The sequence below is a fragment of the Dysidea avara genome, chromosome 2 (assembly GCF_963678975.1).
Source record: "Dysidea avara chromosome 2, odDysAvar1.4, whole genome shotgun sequence".
NCBI lineage: Eukaryota > Metazoa > Porifera > Demospongiae > Dictyoceratida > Dysideidae > Dysidea > Dysidea avara.
The window spans coordinates 40,015,792-40,027,363 of NC_089273.1; the positions used below are offsets into that span (position 1 = coordinate 40,015,792).

The following is an 11,572-nucleotide window of genomic DNA, read 5'->3' on the forward strand; positions in this document are numbered from 1 at the left end:
CGCAGAGAAACTTGGGTGACGACAACCAATGTGGGATGATCACGTGATTTGAAACCGGAAATTCAAAAAACGTAGGATTTCTGTGTATATAGCAAGATTCATACCGAATTGCTGACACTGCTGTGATTTAGAACAGTTAGTAATGTCTAGACTCGTGGTAAGCTTTACGTTCGCTTTGATATGTCTACAAATGATAGTAAATGTCGAGTGTCGGCCGAGGTATCCGTCACGGTTTTGTGAAGCAATGCGTAAGGAACTTTCCGACAATGAGGAGTGTGCAACTGCGATCAACAACATGCGAAGAGTTGGGTCTAGCAGCATTGCTCGGTAGATACGGTATTGGTAAAACCGGGAGGGGAGCGGGAGCGGGAGATTGCTTGGTAAAATCAGGAACCGGGAATCGGGAGATCACGTGCGACTTTTCCTAAATATCTCACTTGTAATCACGGATTAACATGGATCATGGATCAACATCTGCCGCGCTATATGGCAATTCACAGCGAGACTTCAACATGTACAACTGTTCAAAGTGTGACAACTGGTTCCATAAGTATTGTTTGAGTGCATGTGACATTACCATACCCAAACGGAATGCCGATTTTTTTTGCAGTGCATGTACTGTACCAGAATCTCTTCCATGGATGCACAATGAATACACCAACACTTGCACTTCTGATAACTTCCTGACAATATTGTCACTCCACTGCAAACAGTACAAATCTTTCTTGGATACCTTTGGTCGGGTGACAGTGAAGCTGAGAACTCTCTCAAAGCAGCAATTGTATTGATGAATAAAGGAAAGCTGGATGAAGGAAAAACACTATTTTTGCATTTGTTTCAATCAAGATTAAATCTTACAATTTCTCAGGAGAATAATTTGAAATATGATTGTTTTGGTGGTGAGAATAATAGGTGTGTTTGCTTGTTCACACATATCTGGAAACTGGTAATTAAACTTAAATGTACCTCTGAGCATTGCCCTAATCATAACACGGAGGTAACAAAATACCCTTCTACGTTTTCCTTCAGCTCTGGATTAGATAACTTTAATGAAATTTTTTCTATAGCTGGAGATATGGTTGGTTACTGTGGTGCAGAATTTCATTGCCAACCACCAAATGAACCTCTCCATGCAGTTACTGACCGATTAAATTTAACTGGCAGAAACAGAGAAACATTTTATGAGTGCCGTGGTGTACCACAGGTAATGGCATCGTCATTTCTTAATCGAGTGCCTTGGATGATCCCGATTGATATCCAGTCCTTGACTGGTAGATCAATATTGACAATTCCAAAAGTTTTAACTATATATGGTCATGGATATCAACTAGCTGGCTGCACTGTTTGTAGTGACAATCATTTTACTGCAGTTTGCTTCTGGTATGGTCATACATTATATTATGATGGCATGAGAAGCCACAGGATTCAACCTTTTAAACTTAATGATTTCCAGAACAAAACTGGCCATGGGTCATATGCATATTACTTTAGGCAGCTTTGATTTTACATACTGTATGTTGTAGCTAATCAACACTTTATGATTTATTAATGTGTTTTGTATACTCAGAGAATAATTATGCTTAGTGTACTGTACTTCAGTCTATCCATTGAAAGTCTGCTGGCAATGATGGGAAGTCTAATCACGTTTAGTTGAATGGATTTTAGATTGGTAGGGTGCATGAACTTTAGTATAGACTGGGGCAGAACCATGTAGCTAGGACTGGAGGCCTGTTGCTCATCATTCATTATTGTAAGACAATCCAATATGCCAAATAACTGCTGCATGTATTCACTGAAATTACCTTTCAGAAATTTTATGTCCACTAAAATAGCCACTTTGTGAATTACTGTGCTAAAAACCCACACAATACAATTTTATGCATTCACTGCTAATAACTATAAAGCTCTAATGAAAGCCTTTGATATACGGCCATCATGCAAACTTTATCTAGCTATAGCTATTTTTCCCCTCAAGCTCATAATTTACTAGTTTATATTAGTTTCTTCGTCACAGCACTGCAGGCGCTCTAGCTACGTATGTGTGTTACTTGTGACAGCAAAGATTGACACGTGATCTCCCGATTCCCGGTTCCTGATTTTACCAAGCAATCTCCCGCTCCCGCTCCCCTCCCGGTTTTACCAATTCCCGCATTGCTTGCAGTGGACGATGTGGACAGCTACTCAATGGAATGTTTGCATGTGGAGCTCGGTCGGTAAGTGAACCTACAGCTACAGTAGCTAGATACGTCTATGATAAGTAGTTTGTTGATAACTATGCATGTCTGCGGGCTCTGCCAGATATTGATAGATTTTTTTTTTTGTTTACGTTCGACATAGCCATTCTTCCATGCCTGCCTTATACCATAGATACTACACCCACCACTACACCCACCGGGATTGGAAACTACGCATAGAGTCTACTTCCCATACAAAAATTTGCCGTATCCGCACCTCCAGTTGATTGGTGTCAACTCAGAAGAACTTTCTTTAACTTGTGTAATACAACGCATATTGAGTTGTGTGGAGTTGAAATTCCTTTCTTTTGGTGAACCATCACTGTCAGACTTTCTTGAAAGCCAGACAGGACGCTAAGGACGATTACTCCTGTGGCCGCTCTCAAACTATTGCTAGCTCTAAGTCTCAAATGGCGGTTTCTACAAAAGCCAATTTTGTACTGAGCAGGTAACTTGGTATGACGAATCGAACCAGCGTAATTGTAAAAAGCTTCTTTCATCACAAAGGCGTTTTTCAGTATTTGCGCTCCGCCCAGCCTGGTCTTCTTCTTTTGCTAGCTCTAGCGTAACGAATCAATGTCCTGTGTAAGTTATCGTTTCATTTCCTGATAGATAAGACATCAGTTAATCGAACCAACACAGTTTGAAACTCAACTATAGCCTTGAAAACAAAATTTTCTATTTTAAAAAAGTCACTACACGTGTCAACTGCATAAAAAATATTACTGTTTCAGTTGAACGCGCAGGAATTAGCTACGTTGTTCGCAACCATTTTGGTGCTTCTTTGGAAGTTTCTTTTACTGTTACTGCTTCGTTATTGTGACTACAGTATCGGCAGTGGGAAGATAACTTGGCAGAGCATCTCGCAGAGCATAGATTTATTTCATGTAGAAAGGTGTCAACGGAGGTGCGGATAGAGGTGTCATAAACACCAGTTTCCAATCCCTGGTGGGTGTATAGTATCTATCCCTGGTGGGTGTAGTATCTATGCTTATACTATGTAGCTAATGGGCAAAGAAATCTCAAGAAGTAGCTAGCTAGCTACCCTATCCAATGTGGCCAAGTTTATACGTATATAAGCCACGTAGCTATATGGCTATAGTGAACTCGTGTTCTAAGGGTTCATTTTGTCCCAGATATTGTTAAAGATGTGGCACTCATGTTAGCCATAGTTCTGAACGAAAGTGAAAAAGCATACCATTCTTCGTTTGGAGGATCAATCCTGCAAGACACAGCTGGTCACAACCGACAAACTTGAAGTTGGTCAGACAACAGGCAAAAATCTGCACTACACTGCATTTTGATAGTTGTTCTGCCAAGTAGCTGAGTGCTGTTTGCCACAGCCATAAAACTACTATATAGCTACTTTAGTGGGGTTTCATGCAGTACAGCAGAGGGGTTGTCATTGATATATTTGTTTTCCCTCCCTTGGTTCACAAGAATGTAGCATCTCCTAGCAACCAACTGGTACATTGTATTAAGAGAATAAGCAGTCATGCACAATAGGCTTCCTCTTACACTTTGAAAGGACTTGTACTTACAAATCCATTTATGGACAGAAAATGGGCAGAATTTGTCCATTGTCCAATTGGTATCATAATATGCCCTGTTACCAATAACTCAATGTTATACTTTTCTGTAACACGCCACTCATTTAGAATTCTAGAGTGACCAGACAGTTCCTCTATGTGAAGGTACAGGCACCATCAGACTGCTCCCTTCAGTCACTAGCATGATGTCAACACAGAAGCCAGTATGTGAACACAGGAAACATATCATTATTTTTCACAATGGCTGATCGATATAGTAATTGATATGCTTTGACTTTCACAAGGCATTTGATAGTGTCTCTCACAGTGAACTTCTTAGATTATTGGGTAGCTATCTCAGGAAGCTTATAGCTCTGGTTCAAGTTATATCTATTAAAACCACCAGCAATTTGGTAAAGTCAACAGCATTAATGCTGAAGTCAACAACATTATATTCTTATTTAATACCATTTGTGACCAGATTTGCGAAAATGTACCTTTCCCACACATTTTACATCCCAGCAAACAAAATGATGTAACATTTGACTCCTTATACTGATTAACCTGCTCTTAGTTTCAGCTCAATACTTTAGCTGCACGCTTGGAAAATTTTAGGCAATTATATGCAATGACAAAAAAGTTATGAAGCTTCAAAGTTCAAGTCAAATTTTGTTTGTGAAAAAAGTACCTTTATTCAAATCCGGTCACATTTGTACATGGAATCCCCCAAGGGAACATTGTAGGCCTCTTATACTATTTATCATTCACATCAATGACATTCCTAACTCTGCTGTCTCATTTTTGCAAATGACACTAAATATTTTTTTAAACTGTTAGAAACTTGATCAACTCTAAAAGGATACTCATCATACAGTATGATAGTATCATACAGTGCAATAGTACTGTATAGTAGGGACCATGAAATAACATCACCAGTCTCAAATTTCCCTGACGATGATGAGGCCGTATTGGTTAGGTAAAACTAAGCCCAAACAAGCTTTCAGATCAACCCAAAATGCTTTCAATAATTCGCTACAGAATTTTTAAAATAACCTCAATAACGGAATTTTCTGCCTGCCTGCCTGCTTGAGCACAGTCACAAAGCTGGAAGTCAAATGAAGCAGCGCATAGCCACCATTTTTGCCACAATATAAACAAGCTCACCAGTGGCATGTACCTTTCAGGATTCCAACGAGTATTGCAACCTCTGTACCTTGTCTTTCCTTTTAGCTTCAATAATGCCATTTGCCTTCTTGTTGTTGCAATGAAAACATATCAAGGCATCAATTTTCCATATCAACACCTTCCTTGGGCAGCATATTTAGACACCACAAACTTAATTAAAGCACTTACGCTTGGTAGATAACTGTCACTTCATGATAGGTTAGAGACAACATCCACTCACTATACAGTTGATTAAGAATGATCGAGGATGTGGACCATACCTCCTAATTATCCATTTATCTGATCACGATGAATACAGACTTTTATTATTGGTGTAACGTATTCATAAGGCCAGTAATTTTAAAGATTCTTTTTTCGTCAGCGCCCGCATGAATTTTTACTGCCGCACATATTTCCCCTTTATTAAAGATTTAACCATTATTTCATCTGATTAACCAGGTATTGAGGATGTGTAATTCAGTTTTCAAGATTGCTACACTCGTACAGTAGCTGCCTTGTGCATTTTAGCCAAAATATTGTGAAATATTGGTGCACTGAAATTTACAAGAAGAAGGTGATCCTTGAGTGGAACGGATCACGTCATGAAGGATGACTATAATATAGCTACATAATATAAAGAGGATAGTTAGCTATGTTAAGTTAGCTAATAGCCCATTTTCAATAAGGTTAAAGTATGCGGTGGACTTTTTGGCTTCTTGTATGGCTTTACTGAGGTGCCTTAAATTAACGGCGAAAGTCTGTCTCCATAGGCTCCAATGTATTTTGACATCACTTTTGATTAGCTGTTGATCTCGTATACTTTGGTGTAGCAATTAGTGATACATATTTTCAGAAGCTTCTGGAACCACTCTACTAATTGATTCTTGTTGAATAGCGCTGTGACCTCTAATTAAGTTAATATGCAGCGATATTGATGACTTGTCAAATGTGACATCATTTGTGCAAATTGTGACATAATTTGTGTGCGAGTTGTCTTGAGAAGTTAAAGCAGCTAAAATGAGAGCTCTTTTGTGAGGTAGGCACTTTGTGGTGAAGTTTGAAAATGATTTCTGGCCTTGTAGCCATTTGCAAGTGTTGTATGCTTCATCATCTAAGTAAACCTAGTTTTCATGTGTGGTAGAGTTGACAGTGGTGTTTCCCTTAATCTAACCATCAAGTCTTAAAGTTGAATTGTTGTAATTGACGTTTTCTTTGTAATATTGTTTCTGGTAGGGTTCCTTACTGTTCTAGTCTTTGTCTTCTGTGCTTTCTAGATTACGTGCGCAAGTGATGTCATATGTGAGCAATTATTTCTACTACTGCATATTTTTGTCATGCTTCATGGTATGAACTACCAACATGGACTGTTTTAAAGAGCAGTGTTAAAAGTTTATACAGCTTTATAGCAGCCTCCAACACAACCTAGTATACTTGAGTACCATGTGCAGAAAGAGAATGCTAAAATACATTGTAGCCATTGGAAAACATGGTTTTGCGGTTAAAAGCAGGCACCCCTCAGAAGCCATAAATTTAATTGCATACATACCTTGGTTGCTTATTGAGAATGGACTATTTCCTGTTTACAGAGAGCATCAGGCTCTGGAGAGTGTAGGGACATGAAAAATAACTATATTGTGGCAGGTGCTAGGGATAATGGTAATGACCCGCCCGCTGCATTCTACATTTGGAATTTTCTGATGAACAGATTGAAAATAACCAAATAGTAGCCTAATGCTAGCACAGTGAAAATATAAAGTAGTAACACACCCTCTGGTATAGGTAAAGGCTGACTCAAGATACTCTAATACAGCAGTCACCCTAATAGAATGGTCACACTTGTATAGCTAAAAGAGCCTATTAAAAGTATGTAGTGTATTGTAGCTCATCAATGGTTGAAGCTACTTGTACCAATTTTCATACAGTTTACACCAATTCCTTATCTTCCAGAACATCCACTAGTAAGTTTCCCTGCCTTTTTAGATAGTTTTTAACCAAAGTTGGCTGTATCAGGGGAGCTCCAAAATGGGAGGGAGGTGGGGGCCCAGAAGGAGGGCAAGAGAGGCTGTTTAAAAATTGAAAAGAAAGGAGTAGGGATGAATTAGACACGTTCAGATCTAAAAACTGGCTTAAATGAAAGGGACTTTACAGCATAAGTCTTTATTCAACACCATGGAGCTGTACAACCACATACAGCCACATACAGCCACATACAGCCACCTACAGGCTGACCAGAGCTCCATTGATTCCTCACACCGCACGTATGAATAGCCACTGGGCTTGGAAAAAGCAGCCAGCAAAACCTGACCACTCAAGTCTTGCTGATATAAATTGTGAAATTAGATAGTTTATTCATGTAGCTTTCTGTTCTTGGTGAAAAATCAAATCTGCTGACATTGGTGGTAAGACCTGTTTTCCCAGACTGGGTCACATATAACAGAAAACCTAGCAAACTAGAATACTAATAAAAATGAAGTAGGGATCACAATAAAAAGTAGTGAACAATAAAGGGAAAATCCCTACTTTGGTGGGAAAACCCCTACTTTGGCATTGAACAAAGTGATTGTTGTAATATGCCAATGTAACCAAGCTATGCTGTATTACCATCATTCTTCTCTTGTTTTACTAATTATTTTTGCTTGGATCTCTACTTTATTTTTAAATTAATAATTTTTAAATATACTTGTTCTTTGTGAATCCTGGTGATAACTGTAATAAGAGCCTTAAAACCACTAATTCTTATCCTCTTTAATGTAATAGATATCTAATCCAAACCAGCCAAGCTGTAAAAAAAGTGTGCGGCCCTCAGAAAGGCTATGGTGAAAAAAGATGTGAAATCCAAGGTGGCGGCCAAGAAATGGCTGTGATGGTAGGTTAATGGTAAAAATTTTAATAATGACAATTCAGGTAAATTTTTTGCTGCGATTTCACATCTTTTTTCACCACAGCCTTTCTGAGAGCCACACTCTTCTTTTACAGCTTGACTGTTTTGGATTAGATTATCATTGCCAGCCAGTTTACCCTGTGCAATCACCCAAGATGTTTGTAATGGACTCACAATGAACTATACATACTCAGCAGTCAGTGCTACTTATATCCAAAAATTTAATGCTACAGACATCACTGGCTAACTGTCAGTAACCTGACCAGGAATTACATATGTTTATGTTATATAGCATGTAGCTAGCTCTCATGTTTGAGCTCAAATGGCTTGTTTGCAACAGACAGAGAGTCTATGCATATTATAGATTTTGTATATAGATGTGCATGCATATGCGAGAATTTTGATGACTGTAGCATATAAATTATTAGCATTACTTATTCCATTGTTTTGTGCCTTGGTTGACAGGAATATTATTCACATGCATTGCAAAGTTTTATTTGAGTGGTACTGTAGATTATGCTTGCATAGCTTGTACATAAGTTAGTCAAAATATGGTGGAATATTTTTAAAAGTTCTATTGGAAGTTTCATTTCAGACAGCTCTGTAGGCAAATTTGGGCTTAGGAATTGTAACCGATGCTGCCAAACTTTTTCTGTAGAGAAAGTGAGGATAGATTATTTGTATATAGCAGGCAAGTGCTAATCGTTATGATATATAATAATATTACCATATAATATACAGTGTGATGATATCAACACATTTTACTGTATATTAAATATGTGTATTATATGCATTACATTTCTCTTTTTTGTATGCACAGTATAATTTTTATACTCAAGAATTGGTCAGTGATGTTTGCAGTGGCAAGTATGATTGCAGCACTTCCAAGAACTTCACCTACACCAGTGTAGCTCCAAGTAGATTTTGCTTTGGGATACTCCATGAGCTATATCTAAGCTCAAGCTGTAGAAATTCAATCAAAAGTTTGAGGCAATTTGGATCATCAAGTAGTGAAGCATGCAGGGGAAGATGCAATGAATTGATTTTCTTTGCTCTTGATGTGTGTGGTTTTCATACGGTGCATTGCACACAGCGTAAGAATACATAATATTAAACACTGTCATGTATATTTGATAAGGGATGTAATTCCATGGTGATAGCAGTAATGGTTGTGGAATGGTTAAATACAATTGTGACCGGGCCTGTGAAAATATGGCATGTGGGCACAAACTACACCCCGTTACATAACATCTCATATCGCAGTACTGGGATAGAATATTTTCATTGTGTAACTTGTTCGTTAAAAAGTCAACTAAATATTTAATAAATGCTGAATAGTTCATGGCCAAACAACAATGGAATACAAAGTTATGTATGTCATAATAAAGTCTGAAAAGTAGGCAATTTTTATGGGCCCACGTGCGCTATTTTCATAGGCACGTGACAGTCACAATTTGTTAACTTCATTATAGAGTTGTACTGATTATCAGTTGTGGAGATGGGGGGTCAAGAGGGGCTCCTTACCCCTTCCAAAAATTTTTAGTATACCAAGATCGAGATACTCTTATAGAGCAGCCACTCTAATAAAGCAGTCACAGCTAGTACTCAGAGCGGTGTGTAGCAAACTAATAGTATTAAGAATTTTTGTGTACTTTATCAGCATAGCTGGTGTGGTGGGTAGCTATTCTCAGCTAGCTGTGACCTTTTTGTCTCATCCAAACCAGATAAGATAGTGCCATTTCATTTTGACCCCTTTCCAAAAGTCTGCATCTACTCCTGTTGATTATCAGGTCAGTACTGAGATTTATAATTTTTTTACATGAATGACAGCATCAACCTGTTTTTAACCTGTATCCTGAATTTTACAGCCTACTTGACAATTAGTTGAGGCCAATTATTTGGCTGTTTATTCTGCAATCAGAAGTTGGTTGTAATAAACTGTGGGGTATTTGTTAATTTTGTGGTGATCACAACACAAGCCAAACGTTAACCCTGAACAAATGCTGATGGTTGAAGCACTAGCTCACTTATTTCATTAGTACCTTTGATTTGTGATAATGTGTGCAATCTCATGAAATTTTAGATGCTAACAATCCTGATCTATTTTCTGGCCATTGATTATCCTAACTTTCTGTTATCCAAATGGTGAAGTGACTGTTCTATTAGGGTATATTGCCGAAAGTGTATGTTCTAGTAAAGTATTTTAAAACGAGCTCTGTATAAATGTACGGGCTTTATTTATCCAACATTTTCCATTATTCAAACACATCTAGGGCCCAATGAGTTCAGATAATGGAGGGACCACTGCATTATACACACACATGTTGTTCGGGGTATTAGTTAACTATTGATAAAAAATATTGGCTATCAGCTAAGTCCTGAAGAGTGGGAATCGGTACAACTCTACCTATAATTGATGAGATGTACTGCATGTACATAGACCAAGGGAATTTCAATAAAGAACTTTTACAGATGTTTCCATACAATACAGAATCCATAACAAGAATAAACTGTCCTATACACGTAACACTGATATTAAAGAATTGTGCTGATGTCAGTTTTTTTGTTGCAATCCATTACGGTGTTATGTTTTTCAGCTTTGAAATAGTTTTGTAGCTGGACAGTGTATTAGAATTGCAGTAATAATTATTTATAGTTCCATCTAGATGATATATTACAATAATGCATGACTTCACTACTCTATCACAGTGTACCTTGGTATATGGTGCCTGATTCCAACACCCATACCATTTTTTCCTATATACAATATAATTGTGCCTGCATAATTACCACATCCTTATATCTTATATAGCTGCCACATAGATTTATGGCATTATTCCCTTGTGTAACACTCTAATCATACACATTCTATACAGATCAACACATACACAGCAGAAGAAATTGCTGATTTTTGTAGTGGAAGATTGGATGACTCTTGTATTGATGGTAGTGGCTCACTAGGTGATGGTAGTGGCTCACTAGGCATCATAATATAAGGATTACCAGCTCTGACATTGCTGTTTGTGACATTTATTATTATTATTATTTATCTATTTTACAGCCAACTATATAGCAGGCATAGGTTTAAGTGCTAAATTTCATGCAAATTAACACATAGTATTACTGAAATGTGAACTGAAAGTGTTTATACTATTGTTACAGTTATAATGTGCAAAAGCAGCTAGCTACTATTATTTTCAGGTGCCCGGGTCGAGCGGCCCGTGTAGCCAAATAAATCTCACGTGACTGTGTGACCACGAGACATTAGACTACAACAAGTTTGATACTGAAACTTGACTGGCTGAAAACGTGGTCTTTAAATCCTGTAGAGCCATGTTCATATTCAATAGAGATCGCCATGAACACACTCTGAGCATTGAAGCTACTGTAACAGTATACAAAAACAAGATAAATATAGCTATCTACAGTCCATGTACATACATAAATAAATAATGTTGAGGTTGATGGCTATCACTCTTGGAACTTTACAGACATGGTTAGCTATAAACTAGCTAACTTGCACTAATAAGACAGGCTCTACTGCATGCACCCATACTGTAAAGCAATAGTGGCAATTCTAGACTTGACTCTCGACCTGACCTACAGGCTACAGGGACGAACGGCATGGCTATTGTTTTATGGCTGTAATACAAAGTAGAATTTCAGGGAGATCTGGGAGTACAACCCTCAAAACTGCAGGAGTTTTACAATTTGAAGGCTTGAAAAAAGCCTGAAATATTTATAATAATGATAAAACATGAAAA

The 11,572-nt window shown here is 37.8% G+C and overlaps 1 long non-coding RNA gene across 1 annotated transcript; it reads left to right on the top strand.

Moving 5' to 3' along the window:
• Positions 1 to 2,145: 2,145 nt before the first annotated feature.
• On the top strand, positions 2,146 to 10,988 carry LOC136247306 (uncharacterized). The gene is made up of 3 exons (XR_010697351.1): positions 2,146 to 2,213; positions 8,629 to 8,886; positions 10,685 to 10,988. It is a non-coding gene; the product is annotated as an uncharacterized lncRNA (long non-coding RNA).
• The last annotated feature ends 584 nt before the right edge of the window (positions 10,989 to 11,572 follow it).